A 14,567-nucleotide genomic window follows, 5' to 3' on the forward strand; every position below is an offset into this window, starting at 1 on the left:
TGAAAGACAGTCGAATGTCTCACACTTTAAATCAAGTCAGAAATGATAACGCTTGGTGAGGAAGACATATCAAAAGCCACGCCAAGCCAAAAGGTAGACCTCTTGTGCTAACCAACCAAGTTGTGGATGCAAAGGAAAAGTTCTTGCATTTCCTACTCAAGTGAACACATGGATGATAAAAAATCAAAACAGCCTTATCGCTCATAAGGGGGAAATTTTAGTGGTCTGGATAGAAGACCACACCAGCCACAGCAATCTCTTAAAGCCAAAGCCTAATGCAAAGGAAAGCTCCAACTCTCAATTCTGTGAAAGCTGAGAGAGGTGAGGAAGATGCAGAAGAAAAGTTTGAAGCTGGCAGAAGTTAATTCATCTTACAGCCATCTCTGTTACAGTAAAAAGTGAAGCAGCAAGTGCTGATGTAGAAGCTATATATATAGCAAGTTCTCCAGAAGATTTAGCTAAGATAATTAACGAAGGTAGCTTCACGAAACAACAGACTTTCAACGTGGACAAAACACCCTCAAATTGAAAGAAGATGCCATCTAGGACTTTCACAGCCAGAATATAGAGGTTAGTGCTTTGCTTCAAAGGACAGGCTAACATACCTGACGACTTTAAGTTGAAGCCAGTGCTAATTTACCATTCCGAAAATGCTAAGGCCCTTAGGAGTTATGCTAAATCTACTCTGCCCTGTGCTCTACAAATGGGACAACAAAGCCTGGATGACAGCACATCTGTTTACAACATGATTTACTGAATATTTTAAACCCATCGTTGAGACCTACTGTTGAGATTCCTTTCAAAATATTGCTCCTCATTGACAATGCATCTGGTCACCCAAGAGGTCTGATGTAGATGTACAATAAAATTAATGTTTTCATGCCTGCTTATACAACATCCACTTTGCAGCCCTTGGATCAAGGAGTAATTTCAACTTTCAAGTTTTATTTTAAAAATACATTTCATAAGGCTATAGCTGCCATAGATAGTGATTCTTCTGGACCGATCTGGGAAAAGGAAACTGAGAATCTTCTGGAAAGGATTCACCATTCTAGATGCCACTGAAATGTTCATTTGACTCACTGGAAGAGGTCAAGATATCAACATGAACAAGAGTCTAGAAAAGTTGATTCCAACCCTCATGGATGACTTTGAGAGGTTTCAAGACTTGAGTAAGTAACTACAGATGTGGTGGAAATAGCAAGAAAACTAGATTTAGAAGTAGAGCCTGAAGATGTGACTGAATTGCAACAATCTCATGGTAAAACTTGAATAGATAGGGAGTTGCTTCTTATGGATGGACAAAGAAAGTGGTTTCATGAGACGGAATGTACTCCTGGGGAAGATTCTGTTAGGAATGCTGAAATGACAACAGAAGATTATGAGTATCACATAAACTTAGTTGAGAAAGCAGCAGCAGGGGTTGAAAGGACTGACTCCAATTCTGAAAGGAGTTCTACTAGGAGTAAAATGCTACCAAACAGCATCACATGCAACAGAGAAACTGTTCATGAAAGGAAGACTGAATTGATGCAACCTTCTTCACTGCTGTCTTATGTTGAGAAAGTGCCACAACAGTGCCTGGGTGGCTCAGCCGGTTAAGCTTCCAAGTCTTGATTCTGGCTCAGATCCTGACCTCATGGTTCGTGAGTTCGAGCCCCACAGCTTGGGATTCTCTCTCTCTCCCTCTCTCTCTGTTCCTCTCCGGCTTGTGCTCTCTCTCTCTCTCTCCCTCTCTCTCTCAAAATAAATCAATAAACTTAAAAAAAAAAAAAAGAAAGAAAGAAAGAAAAGAAATTGCCATAGCCACCTCAGCCTACAGCAACCACCACCCTGATCAGTCAGCAGCCATCTATAGTGCAAACATAACTTTTATATGCACTAGAAAACCAAAAAAATTCATTTGGTCCACTTTATTGTGGTATTCACTTTATTTCAGTGGTCTGGAACCAAACCCACAATATCTCTGAGGTAGGTCTGAACTAGTAAGTAAGAGATATCTTCCTGAAATATTTAAGAACTAGATAGTGGTGGTAGTTGTGCAACTGTGTGAATATACTAAATAACACTTAACTGTTTAGGAGACTGACTATTATGGTATGTAAGTTATACCTTAATAAAAAATTAAATAGACTAAAAATTCCAATTAAAATAAGTAGGGGTGCCTGGGTGGCTCAGTCACTTGAGCATCAGACTGTGGCTCAGGTCATAATCTCACAGTTCATGAGTTCGAGCCCCACATCAGGCTCTGTGCTGTCAGCTCAGAGTCTGGCACCTGCTTTAGAGCCTCTGTCTCCTCCCTCTCTGCCCCTCCCCACTCACGTTCAGTCTCTCTCTCTCTCAAAATAACTAAACATTAAAAAATTATTTTAATTAAAGGGGGACATTTCATGATAAAAGTGTCAAGTAAACAGCATAATATAAAATTAATGTACAAGAAATACATACATATTCCAATATATCAGCTTCACAATACATAAAGCAAAAACCTGAAAGAACTGAAAATAACCAAATCCACAACTAGTCATAAATTTTAACAGATATTTCTCAATGACTGATAGAATAAGCAGATAAAAAAAAATCACGAATATAGGAGATCTGAACAACCCACCTTTGCAACCTGAGCTAGGCTAGAACATTAAACCCAACAACTACAGAGTATGTATTCTTTTCAAGATCATGTTAAACATTTACCAAGAGACCATAATCTAGAAAATGAAGCAAGTTTCAACAAATAAAAATAATTTAAATCATAAATGAATGATTTGTGACCAATACAGAATTACACTAAAAATCAATTACTAGGGGCACCTGGGTGGCTCAGTCAGTTAAGCATCCAACTTCGGCTCAGGTCATGATCTTATAGTTTGTGAGTTCGAGCCCCACTGACAGCTCAGAGCCTGAAGCCTGCTTTGGATTGTGTCTCCCTCTCTCTCTGCACCTCCCCAACTTGCACTCTGTCTCTCTCTCTCTTCCTCTTTGTCTCCCTCAAAAATAAATGAACATTAACAAAATTGTTTAAATAAATAAATATCAATTACTGAAAGATAACAAGAGGAGCACCGGGCTGGCTCAGGTGAGGAAACATGTGACTCTTGATCTGGGGCTGTGAATTCAAGTCCCCCATGGGGTATAGAGATTACTTAAATAAATAAAAAACTTCAAAAAAAAAAAGAAGGGAAATTAGAAATTCTGCCAGATGTACAGAAATTACAAAACCTGAATAACCATGAGTCAAATACATGAAATCACAAAGAAAATGAGAAAATATTTTTATTTAAATGATCATAAAAATACGGCAGATAAAACGTGGGATACTACTAAAACTGAGCAAATTTCAGGCCTCTAAATGCACGTTACCAGAAATAAGACCAGTTGAAAACAAACGTACTAAGCTTCCATTACAAAAAGCTAGAAAAAAAGGAAATTATTCCAAGCAAAGTAGAAACTAGAAAAAACTATTTAAACAAAAAAATCAGTGAAACAGAAATCAGGTGGATAATAGAGAAAAATCAAGGCCAAAAGCCAATTCTTTGAAAGATTAACAAAATGGACAATCTGTAGGAAGATTCATCAAGAAAAAAACAGGACAAACAATATAAACAATGAAAAGAGAGTTATAACTAGAAAGTCTACAGACAAAATGGTGCTGAGGACATTACAAACAACTATATTCCAACATATTTGTGAACTTCATTGAAATGAACAAGTTCCCTCAAAAACACAACTTACTAAAACTGAAACAAGAAACCAAATCATTTGAATAGTCTTATAGCTATTAAAAAAGCTGAATCTGTAAGAAAACTCCAAGTCCAAATGGATTCACTGGTGAATTCTTTCAAATATTCAAGGAATAAATAATAGCAATATTACATTCTTCCAGAGTATAAAAATAAAAAGAAGACCCCTTTCCAACCTGTTTCATGAGGCCAGGACAGTCTTCATAACAATAGCTGATAAAGACATTAATAGAAAAGAAAATTGTAGGTCATGATCGTGAAAATAGCTGGAGAACCCCTAAATAAAGCAACAAATCAAAACCACCGGTTTACAAAAAGGATATACACACAGTGTCCAAGTAAGTTTAGTCCAAAAAGGAAACTGTTTTAGCATTCTAAAATCAATTGCTATAATGACCATATGATTAAAATAAAGGAATACAAACATCTATATCATTTCAACAGGTAAAATTTAATACCTCTTCAGAGGTTTTCTGTGAATATAAATATAGATAGGTAGGTAGGTAGGTAGAGATGAAGGTTATTAAAATACACACACAGATAACATCATATTTAATGGTGAAATACTGATGCTTTCCTGATGACAAGCAAGGTCAAGAAGGTCGTGAACAAGACAAGAATGTCTTCTATACTTGATGTCTTAGTTTTTAAAACAAGCAAGAAAAGTCAATAAAAGGTAAAAAATTAGACGGGAACAAATAGAACTCTCATTATTTGAAGATGACACAATGTGTTCAGCAATTAGAGTAAGATAATTCAGCAAAATCACAGGAAACAAGGTCAAAGGCAAAAATCAAATGTATGTATATAGTAGTATCATACAGTAAGGCAAAAAGAAGCCAAATGTAAGTGTATTATTTTCCACATAACAGACTACACAGAACTGAAAAATAATTACTGTTGCCATGTGCAACAAATGGATGAACCTCATAAATGCTGAGAAACAGAAGCCAGACAAAAGTACACACTATTCTCAATAAATAAGTGTATCAAATCATCATGCTGAATATCCTAAACAATATTAAATGACAATTGTAGCTCTATAAAGCTAAGGGGAAAAGAGTACATTGTATAACTTTATATTTATATATTATAATACATATTATATATTTATTATATGTATAATTTTATTTATATAAAGTTCAAGGACAAGCAAAACCTACTGTGACAGAAGTCAGAATAATGGTTACCTTTGGGGCTAAAGTAATATATATTTTGACTGGTTTGTGTTTACATGGGTGTATACATTTATATAAGTTCTTCAAGCTATACACTCGTTATTTGTGAATTATATGCAAGTTATACCATAATAAAAGTATAAAATAAGAAGTTTATTGGTAAATATTACATATTTTAAAAGGTATAAAAATTGTTTACATTATACATTTTGTGTTATATAACAATGAATCAACTCCATAAAAACTTAATATCTATTTATTTAATTGATCCTTTTGTTCCATGCTTTTTAAATTATGGACAAATTTTACCTTTAAAGTGATTCATTTCAGTTCCATATCGAACAGAAAAGATAGAATGTTAAGATTACCAACCATAAAACCTAAAGAATCTAATGTTTTATTTACAAGAGTTTTCTGTAAAACCTCAGATTTGGACCTGCAGTATTTTCAAGCACAAGGAAAAAGAGGGAAAAAAAACCACTTTCCTCAAATTGTGGGAACCAGCCTTACCATCTCCCTCATCTAAAAATTATTTATATCTTTCACATATACTCACTTTATCTTTGTATGAGTCTTACTGATGGCTTATAAAAAATTATACTTGACAGTGTTAAATTCCACAGAGAAGTCCACACGACACATTGCCTGAGAAGTGTTCCCTAAGGGACTGCTTACACTCAGGCATATCTTTTCTTGATCCCTGGAGTAAATTCCAAGGAGCAACAGAATTCTACCTTTCTCCTTCTATTCCCTTAATCTTTGTTTTTGTTTATTGATGGCTCTTTGCTAAGTTTGGTTCTGGTTCTGTGACACTTATGGCCAATAAATTGTTCCCCAATGGTATGGGAAATGATAGAGAAGTCTTTTTTATGGCCTGAGCATGCGGTGATATTTGACTGATAGAGACAGGCATCTCTACTCTATTGCAGACAACAGAGAATTTGGTCACTCAATTTATATCTGTTTGTGAAAGAACAGGCTTCAATTCCACTGCAGAGAAGAGCTCGTTCATATACCTAAAGTGGTGAGTTTGGTGTTCTTTTACCCATGGCTGAAGTAAGACTGAAGTTGCAAGGTGTCTGGGTATGTCTGTAACTGATAGTCATTACCTGTCATCATAAAGAGTAACATATTTTCCTATTTTCAGGGGATATTAATAATTAGATTATAAAGCTCCTTAAAATATAGAAGCTCTGTTCTGGTTAGTTTATATACACTATTAAGAGCTTACATAAACCCAAAATTCCCAGAATTCCCAGAAAATAAAGAAACTGAATATATAAGACTAATAGGGTCAGCTGTTTTGATGGTGAAAACAGAACAGAGATTTGCTGAAGCCAGTGGAATTGAGATGTGGTCACTTCCAACTGAAAATGCCAGATATGCTATAATTCTTGATACTGTAATTTTATCAGACAAAAATCCTGTCCAATTCCTGTCCACTACACTCCCCACCTTATATATTCTTCCAAACTTTATGAATGTATCTATTCATATATATAAATGTTTTCATATTATATTAAGAATACATCCACACTAAGTATAAAAGCAATGTGTAAATATGCTACTTTGTGTACAAAAATGGAAGAATACATTTATTCCTCTATTACAATCCACTTTTTGCATAAAAACGTATCATATCTACACACCACTATGTAGTTGTCTAGTATTTCCTGCAGCATACTTCAAATTTCCATGAGTTCACAAAGAGTTTCTTTGCTGTTTTTACACTGTATGATACTCCACTGTGTAGATGTTCCACAATTTATTTAACCAGTCCCCTACTGATGGGATGCTTGCATGATTTCCAATCTTTTGCTATTACAAACAATGCTACGATAAGCTTCTAAATATGCCATTAATACATATGTGCAAGTATATCTGAGAGGCAAATTCTCCATAATGAAAAAATTCTTTTTATACATAAGCTGTTGTTTCTAGCGGGTTACTGGTCTTTTCTTACCTATTTTTAGGTCTTTATATATTAAAGAGATCAGTCCCTCATCTGTAATATGAGTTCCAAGTATTTTTCCCAGATTGTCATTTGTCCTTTTTTTGTAATGCCGATGTTTTCTATTTTATGTGGTTGAATTTCACAACTCTTTCCTTTGTGGGTTTTGCGTTTTAAAGAATAGCTCTAAAGCCTTCCTTGACCCCCCAAATGTTTTTTTCCCACGTATTCTTTTAAAATTTTTGTGATTTCATTTAATAAACATATCTTTGGTCATTTTGGAATTTATTCTTGGTATGAGGTATGACTTCAATTTTTTTTATTTTCCACTGATGCACACCAAGTTTCCCCCAAGGTACGTACTGAATAGCACACACTGTCCCTATGGGTTTTTGAGAGGCCATCGTCACCATATCTAAGTCTTCCTATGTGTCTGAATATATTTCTAGGCTTTCCATTCTATCCCATTATGCCTTCTATTCAGGTACCAGCACCACAAAGTTTTAATTATTGAGACTTTATAGTATAATATCTGGTTGTATTTAGTCCTTGCTTCTTTTCTTCTTCCCAAAGTTCCTTGGTGAAGTTATTTAGCCAAGATCCACTTATTTTCAAGCTCAATGTGTCTAGGTTTTAAAAAATCGTTCTTATTATTACATAAATTTATAATAAACTGATAATTTTTTAATGTTTATTTATTTTTCAGAGAGCATGAGCAAGGGAGGGGCAGAGAGAGAAGGGGACAGAGGATCCAAAGTGGGCTGTGCCCTGACAACCGTGAGTCCGATGTGGGGCTCGAACTCACAAACCATAAGATCATGACCTGAGCCAAAGTCAGACACTCAACCAGCTAAGCCACCCAGGCAGCCCAATAAACTCACATCTTCATGATGTTGAATATCTCCAGCTACGAACAACGTGTATCTTTTCATTTCTTCCAAATGTCTTTTATGTCCTTCAGTAATGTTTTATTTTTAATTCAAATATGTCAAATGTTAAATTTATTTCTGGGTATTTTATTTCCGTTGTTCTTAAAATTGGCACTTTTTCTTCCATTACATCTTCTAACTAGTTACTATCTGATACACTATTATTAGCCCCGTTGTGCAGATAGGAAAACTGAAATGCACGAACACATCTCAGTCATTCCAGATGTGGCGAGCTGTTTTCTCCTGGAAGTTTCCACTTTACATCCTGAGGAAGACACTGAAATAAACCATTCACATCTCTAGAGACACACTAGACTTCCTAACAGACACCACAACACTGCCTCACTGAATGTTCTCTTCAGAAGTCTCCTCTCTAAAGCCATGGGAAAAAGTACCAGTAGACTTCCAATTCAAGACTGCACATATGTTAAGAAAGAGATCTCTCTTTTCTCTCCAAGTCTCTGAAAAGTCTCTGAAGCTAAATAAAAGGAAACAAATCCTTAACAGAACGGTATGGGTGGAAGCAGCAGGACAGAGGTCTTGATAAGCAAGTGGGACCACAGTGAATGGTAAACCCAAAGAGGAAAACAGGCCTAAGGAGGCTATACTCCCACTTCTCTCCACAACAAAAGAGGTATTTGCCCCTAAGGAATTAATAAAAACTGGAAAATCACTCTGTAAAGAAATTTAACTATCAATTAGAAGGACCAGGGCTCCTAATGTGGGTGTCTGCACCTACGAGAAACTAGATGCATCATGGGACTACTAAAGAAAACAGCTAAGGGAAAGAGGCAAAGAAGGGCAGACATCTAGCTTAGTAGTTAAAAGCATAAATTCCATTCAGTCAGAAAAAATACCACATGTACACTAAATAAATAGTCACAAAGCTAAAGAAGACAATAACACAAATGTATTATTTACAGGTACCAGTGCATATGCTATGCCTATATATAAAAAAAAAAAAAAAAAAAACCTTAAGAACTATTTCCCTACTCAGATTGAATTTGGAAGATTAAAGATTTTACTGGTGGCCTAAATAAACAGTATAAGGAATACATCAAATCAAAAAAATAAAAATGTAAAGAGAAATATATCATGATTAAAGGACAGATTAGGAAGACTTGATATGTAATAAATAGGTTCCACAATGAGACACTTATTGTAGATAGAAGAGAGGGGGAAATTAAATAAATAATAAGTAATATTAAAAAGTTCTGTTCTAACATGAAAACTTCAATCTATGGATTGAAAGTCACTGAGCTCCAAGCTGAAGAACTAAGGATAAAATACATGTAACTAAGGATAAAAAGACTATGTTACAAGCATTCAGACAGAAAGTACAAAAAAAAAAAAAAAAGGCATGAGTACAGGCAAGAAATCAGAGTACATCATTCATGGAACTTATGTGAACAAAATACTCAAGAAAATACCAACAAAAAGCCAAATGTACCAGATGATGGAAGAGGATAAAAAGGAAACAACATTGGTCCTGACCAATAATACATATAATTAAATGTGAATAAATGACAAAAAGTATTAAAACATCTGAGCAAAAAACTGGGGTTTGGGGTGGGGTAAGATGCTGGTAAGTTTAAAAGAGTATCCAAAGGGGACTGAGAGAAAGAGGATGGAAAAGTATTCTAAAGATCTTGTCTTAAGAGGAAGAGAAGTAGAAAAGAGAACCATGGTGGAAAAAGACAGCACACCTGAGTGGAAGAAATTATTTGATTCTCTAATAATAAAGAAAATACATATCTGAATATAAGAGCATGGAAAGAGAAGCTAATCATTAATGGAAAGTAAAACTATAGCATATCTTCTAAAATTAAATGTCCAGAAAGGTTTTGCTTGTTCTCATTTTAATCTTGCTAGGCTATCACTTGATTTTTTTTTAAGGAAATTGACTATATTACATTTACAAACAATATATGTTCCAGGGATTTTCATTTATGGAGTTTGAACATGCAAATGACTGTTTAAGGGAGTTTTCATGTTTCAGTAAAATGCAAAGGTTAAGGAAAAATTGGTATTTAAGGTTTAAATAAACAACCTAATAGCCAGGAACTTTGACATACTTTTCTATCGTTTCTGTACTCTAAGGCCCTTCTTGAACATCAAAAAACTCATACAGGCAGGTAGAAGAAAGGTTTACCTTGGATTCCATCCCAAAGAGTTTAATTACTGAAATACCAAGAAAGCCCTGTACTAGCATGCCTCATGGTTAAGACAGATTTATTTCACAGATTATAAAGACAGCCCAAAGGCTAGACTCCAATACTGCATAAAATTTTCTGAGATTAAGTGATGTTCATATCAGACTTTGCTGATCATAATTAAATTTATTATCCTTGTGACACTGGTAAGACTATGTTAGGTGAAAATTATACTTTATGTTGAAAGAATATTTTAAGGACTCACCTGTATTCTAGATCACACATTCAGGGTTATGGAGTAATACTCATCTTTTTGGGAAGATACTTTTTTTTTTTTTTTTGGTATCATACATAACAGATTATTAAGGGCGAGATGCCTATGAGAAGTCACAGAGTATAAAACAGACCTGGGTTGTAATATAGGTATACATGTCATTGGTTAATTATTAATGCTACCTCTCTATCCTTCCAGGCTCATAAAAACTGAGGAACCCAAAATCAAAAAAATTTCTGCAGACGACTTAAGAACAGCCATGGAATTAAAAGCAAGGAATTGTGAAATAGCTTTATAGGCTTCCAGAGAAATTCAGCCATCAAAAGAAATCATTCTAAATCTAAAAGAAAAGTAAGAGCCTAGAAGAAATAGAATACCATATTCCAAAGCCATTGTTACCTATTAGGATTGCTGCAGTTATCTTCTAACTCACAGTATCATTTCCAATAAGGCCGAGAATTAATGAAGCAACCAACAAATCAAGTGCATGAACTATTATTAGTCATATGATGCTATAAACCAATGAAGACACTGCAAAATAAATTAAAACATGTTCACCAAACTATCTGGTTTAACTAAAGTTACAAGTTTCTCTTTTCACCTAAAATCACCTTATTACGGAGTTAAAGCAAAGATCTTATTGAAAGATCTGGGCATCTTGGGGCGCCTGGGTGGCGCAGTCGGCTAAGCGTCCGACTTCAGCCAGGTCACGATCTCGCGGTCCGGGAGTTCGAGCCCCGCGTCAGGCTCTGGGCTGATGGCTCAGAGCCTGAAGCCTGTTTCCGATTCTGTGTCTCCCTCTCTCTCTGCCCTCCCTCGTTCATGCTCTGTCTCTCTCTGTCCCAAAAATAAAAAATAAACGTTGGAAAAAAAAATTAAAAAAAAAAAAAAAAAAGAAAGATCTGGGCATCTACAAACGGATTTTAAAAGCACACAGTTCTAGGGCCACCTGGGTGGCTCACTCAATTGGGCATCCAACTCTTGATACATGCTCAGATCATGATCTCGTGGTTCTGTGCGGCCTGCACTGGGCTCTGCACTGATGGCCCAGAGCCTGCTTGAGATTCTTCCTCTCTCTCTGCTCTTACCCTGCTCGCACTTTCTCTTTTTCAAAAATAAATAATAAACTTTTAAAAAAATGTATTAAAAACACATAGTTCTGAAGATGTGGTTCATTTATGCACTATATCATCTCTGTAAGTGTTTCGAACTATTATATCATACTTGCCAGGCTATGTATCTGCCAGTAACATAATACTACAGAAGACTAAACTAGATTATATGACAAACATTTCTAATCTTAAATGCCAAAGAACCAGAACCCTTATGATAATGAATTAGTAATAACTGCTAGGTGTTCTAGAGGTCATTACTTAAAAAAAATTTTTTTTAATGTTTATTTTTGAGAGACAGAGACAGAGTGAGAGCAGGGGAGTAGAAAGAGAGGGGGACACAGAATCTGAGGTAGGCTCCAGGCTCAGAGTTGTCAGCAGCACAGAGCCCCATGTGGGGCTCAAAACCACAAACCATGGGATTGTGACCTGAGCCAAAGTCGGACGGGACCCTCAACCGACTGAGCCACCCAGGCACCCCATAGAGGTCATCACATTTAAAAGATCACATTATTATATGCATTAGTTCACTTTTATGTTCACTGAATAAACTATACACATCACCATTGCTCAAAATCCCTCAAAGAAAGAATTTCAGAACTAAGATGTCAGCTTTAAAGTCTCTTAAAAGTTATCACTTACCAGAAAATAACGTTTAGAAAATAAGCTAAATGTTTCACTAAAGTCTTTCACTTTCAAGATCAATCACACCTGGGTTCAAAATTTTGCTCTACCATATACTACAATGTGGACTATGTGTGACTTTCTGAGCGATAATTTCCTCATCTGGAAAATGGGGAAAATAGTACCTATTTTATAGACTTGATACACAGATAATTGACATCCTGTACATAACATATATTGCATATAACAACTCCAAAATTAAATTTTTCTGTCTTAAAATAATTAAAACATCTCTGCTTTTCCTTTTTTGTCTCATATTCCTTATGTGTAAATAAGGAATTTGTAAATAAGGGCTCTTCCAATGATGTTTAAGGACTACTGAATTCTAAGGACTGTGACAATCTTTAAATATTCTAGTTGAATTACTATTTTACCATAGTGATAATGGTAGAAAATGACTCCACTCTACAAATAAGAAATCAGAAAATGAGACATTTGTGAGTCAGCGGTACAAGTTTGAACTACTGCTAAGAAGGAGACTGGGCAACTCCCCACAGGGCTAGAATGTAAGAAAAAGTATCCTTTCTTCCAACCAAGTCTAAAAATAAATGCTATTCTAAAAGCTACTGGGACAGACATGAACACCCCTCCATGAGTACTTCCTCCTAACGCAGATGACAGCTGGGCAGCACCAGGAACCTACATTGTAGGTATGGTAGAACTTTATACTCTTATCAGTCACGGTGTCTCAAATAACACAATGCTATTTTTCTAAGAATGAATTTAAAACGTAGCTTAGAATCTATTCAGAGAAAAAGAACAGCACACAATCTTTTGCCCTTGCCGTGTGTGTATGCGACTGAGTGTGTAAGTGGAAATTAACTAGAATGTAAACAATAAGGACAGTTTGATTTAATGTAAGATTTTAAAGAAACACATGAAGACTCTTCTGCATATTTTCTTAATGATTAAATTGCTTTTACTAAAACAACTCTAACATTGAGTCTACTATTTGGTTCTCCCAAGGCTGCAGCTGCAACTCCTACCATCCAACCCTTCACCTCCGACACCCACACACATTTTTTTCTGCTAGGCATTTTAGCTGGAACGCGGCTGTGAATGTTGTAAAGGCACCGTGCCGCCGCGTTTCCTCATGTCTTACTGCTGAATAGGTGAGAAACACTACATGAAATATGGCCTTACTCAGATCTCTCTGTTGTGCTTACAAATAAAAATAAAGTAAGATCAAACCCCAAAGACCTATTTGGTCTGGGAGAGCCATGAAGCTATTCAGATATGAAATATCATTATAAAAAGGATCAATGCTTTGTGGTGTATCATGGTTTCCTAAAACAAAGCAAGTACTAACAGAGCTCAGCTTCTCAGGATGAAAATGCTATCACATAGGTTTGAGGAAAAGAAAAGTTCCATCTTGCACAGATTTGCTCTCAAATTTAACAATCAAAAGAAAATCCCAGATAGTCTCCTGTTGTCTAACAAGTAAATTGAGAATGACATCACCAAATCTATTACAACAAAGTCCTGTTTCTTCCTTTGACTAATATCCCAAAATAACATTCATAGTTTTAATACCAAGTCAAACAATTTTAACACAGACAAAATAAATACTTTATTTCTTCTAATTGTTCATGAGACACTGCCATATTGTAAGGAATTTGTGTAACATCAGCATATCTCAGGAGAGAAGCAGCTTACTCAAATAAGAAAGGACAAATAAAATTATGGGAAGAATGAGAAAGTTGATACAAAAATAAGAACTTCATATGCTAATAATTCATTTTCATACTTTGAAAATTACATTTTTCTTCAAAATTTAAAACATACTTGTTCATTATAACCACCGAGTGACAAATTTAATGTACCTTATCAGGACTTCCTTATATTCAATCCCTTCTGTCCTTTATCCTAGATGTTATTTTTAAGTTTATTTATTTATTTTGAGACAGAGAGACACTGTAAGCAGGGGAGGGGCAGAGAGAGAGGGGGAGAGAGAATTGTAAGCAGGCTCCGAATGGTCAGCACACAGCCTGACATGGGGCTCTATCTGACAAACCATGAGATCATGACCTGAGCTGAAATCAAGTCAGATGCTTAACTGACTGAGCCACCTAAGTAGCCCTATCTTAGGCTTTAAAGATAAAGAAATTCTTTAACTTCAGAGAGACTCTTCTTGAACATTAAACATAAAAGACAAGCTCTGGTGTAAATAATGGTATGTTCACCTACCCAAGTATGCACAGGTAAAATTATTAAAAGATGTTTAATTGCTCATGTGAGTGACAGTGATAATACGTAGAACAAACTTCTTCAAGAGGTGTTTTAGTAACTCCAAAAGAATGAATCTGCTAACCATGTTCGGGGGAAAAAATGCCTTCTAAAATCTGTAACAGCATGAATAAACCAATGGTCTGTCTCCACAAGCTGGGGAAGATCTTTACCAGTACCACCAAACTTTGAGAACTGCTTAATGGGGAAGCATTTCCTAAAAATTTCAATTATGAAGTTACAACTAGAGATTGAAAACCAAGAAAGATTCGCAAGGGAGGAGGGAGGGGGGAAGGGGAATGAGATAGAAGATCAGAGAC

At 35.5% G+C, this 14,567-nt stretch overlaps 1 protein-coding gene across 4 annotated transcripts in view; it reads right to left on the reverse strand.

The window, feature by feature from the left end:
• Positions 1-14,567, reverse strand: part of ARHGAP32 (Rho GTPase activating protein 32) — a 302,758-nt gene that overhangs the window by 186,973 nt on the left and 101,218 nt on the right. The window lies entirely within an intron of this gene.

Source organism: Prionailurus bengalensis, chromosome D1, assembly GCF_016509475.1.
Source record: "Prionailurus bengalensis isolate Pbe53 chromosome D1, Fcat_Pben_1.1_paternal_pri, whole genome shotgun sequence".
Lineage (NCBI taxonomy): Eukaryota > Metazoa > Chordata > Mammalia > Carnivora > Felidae > Prionailurus > Prionailurus bengalensis.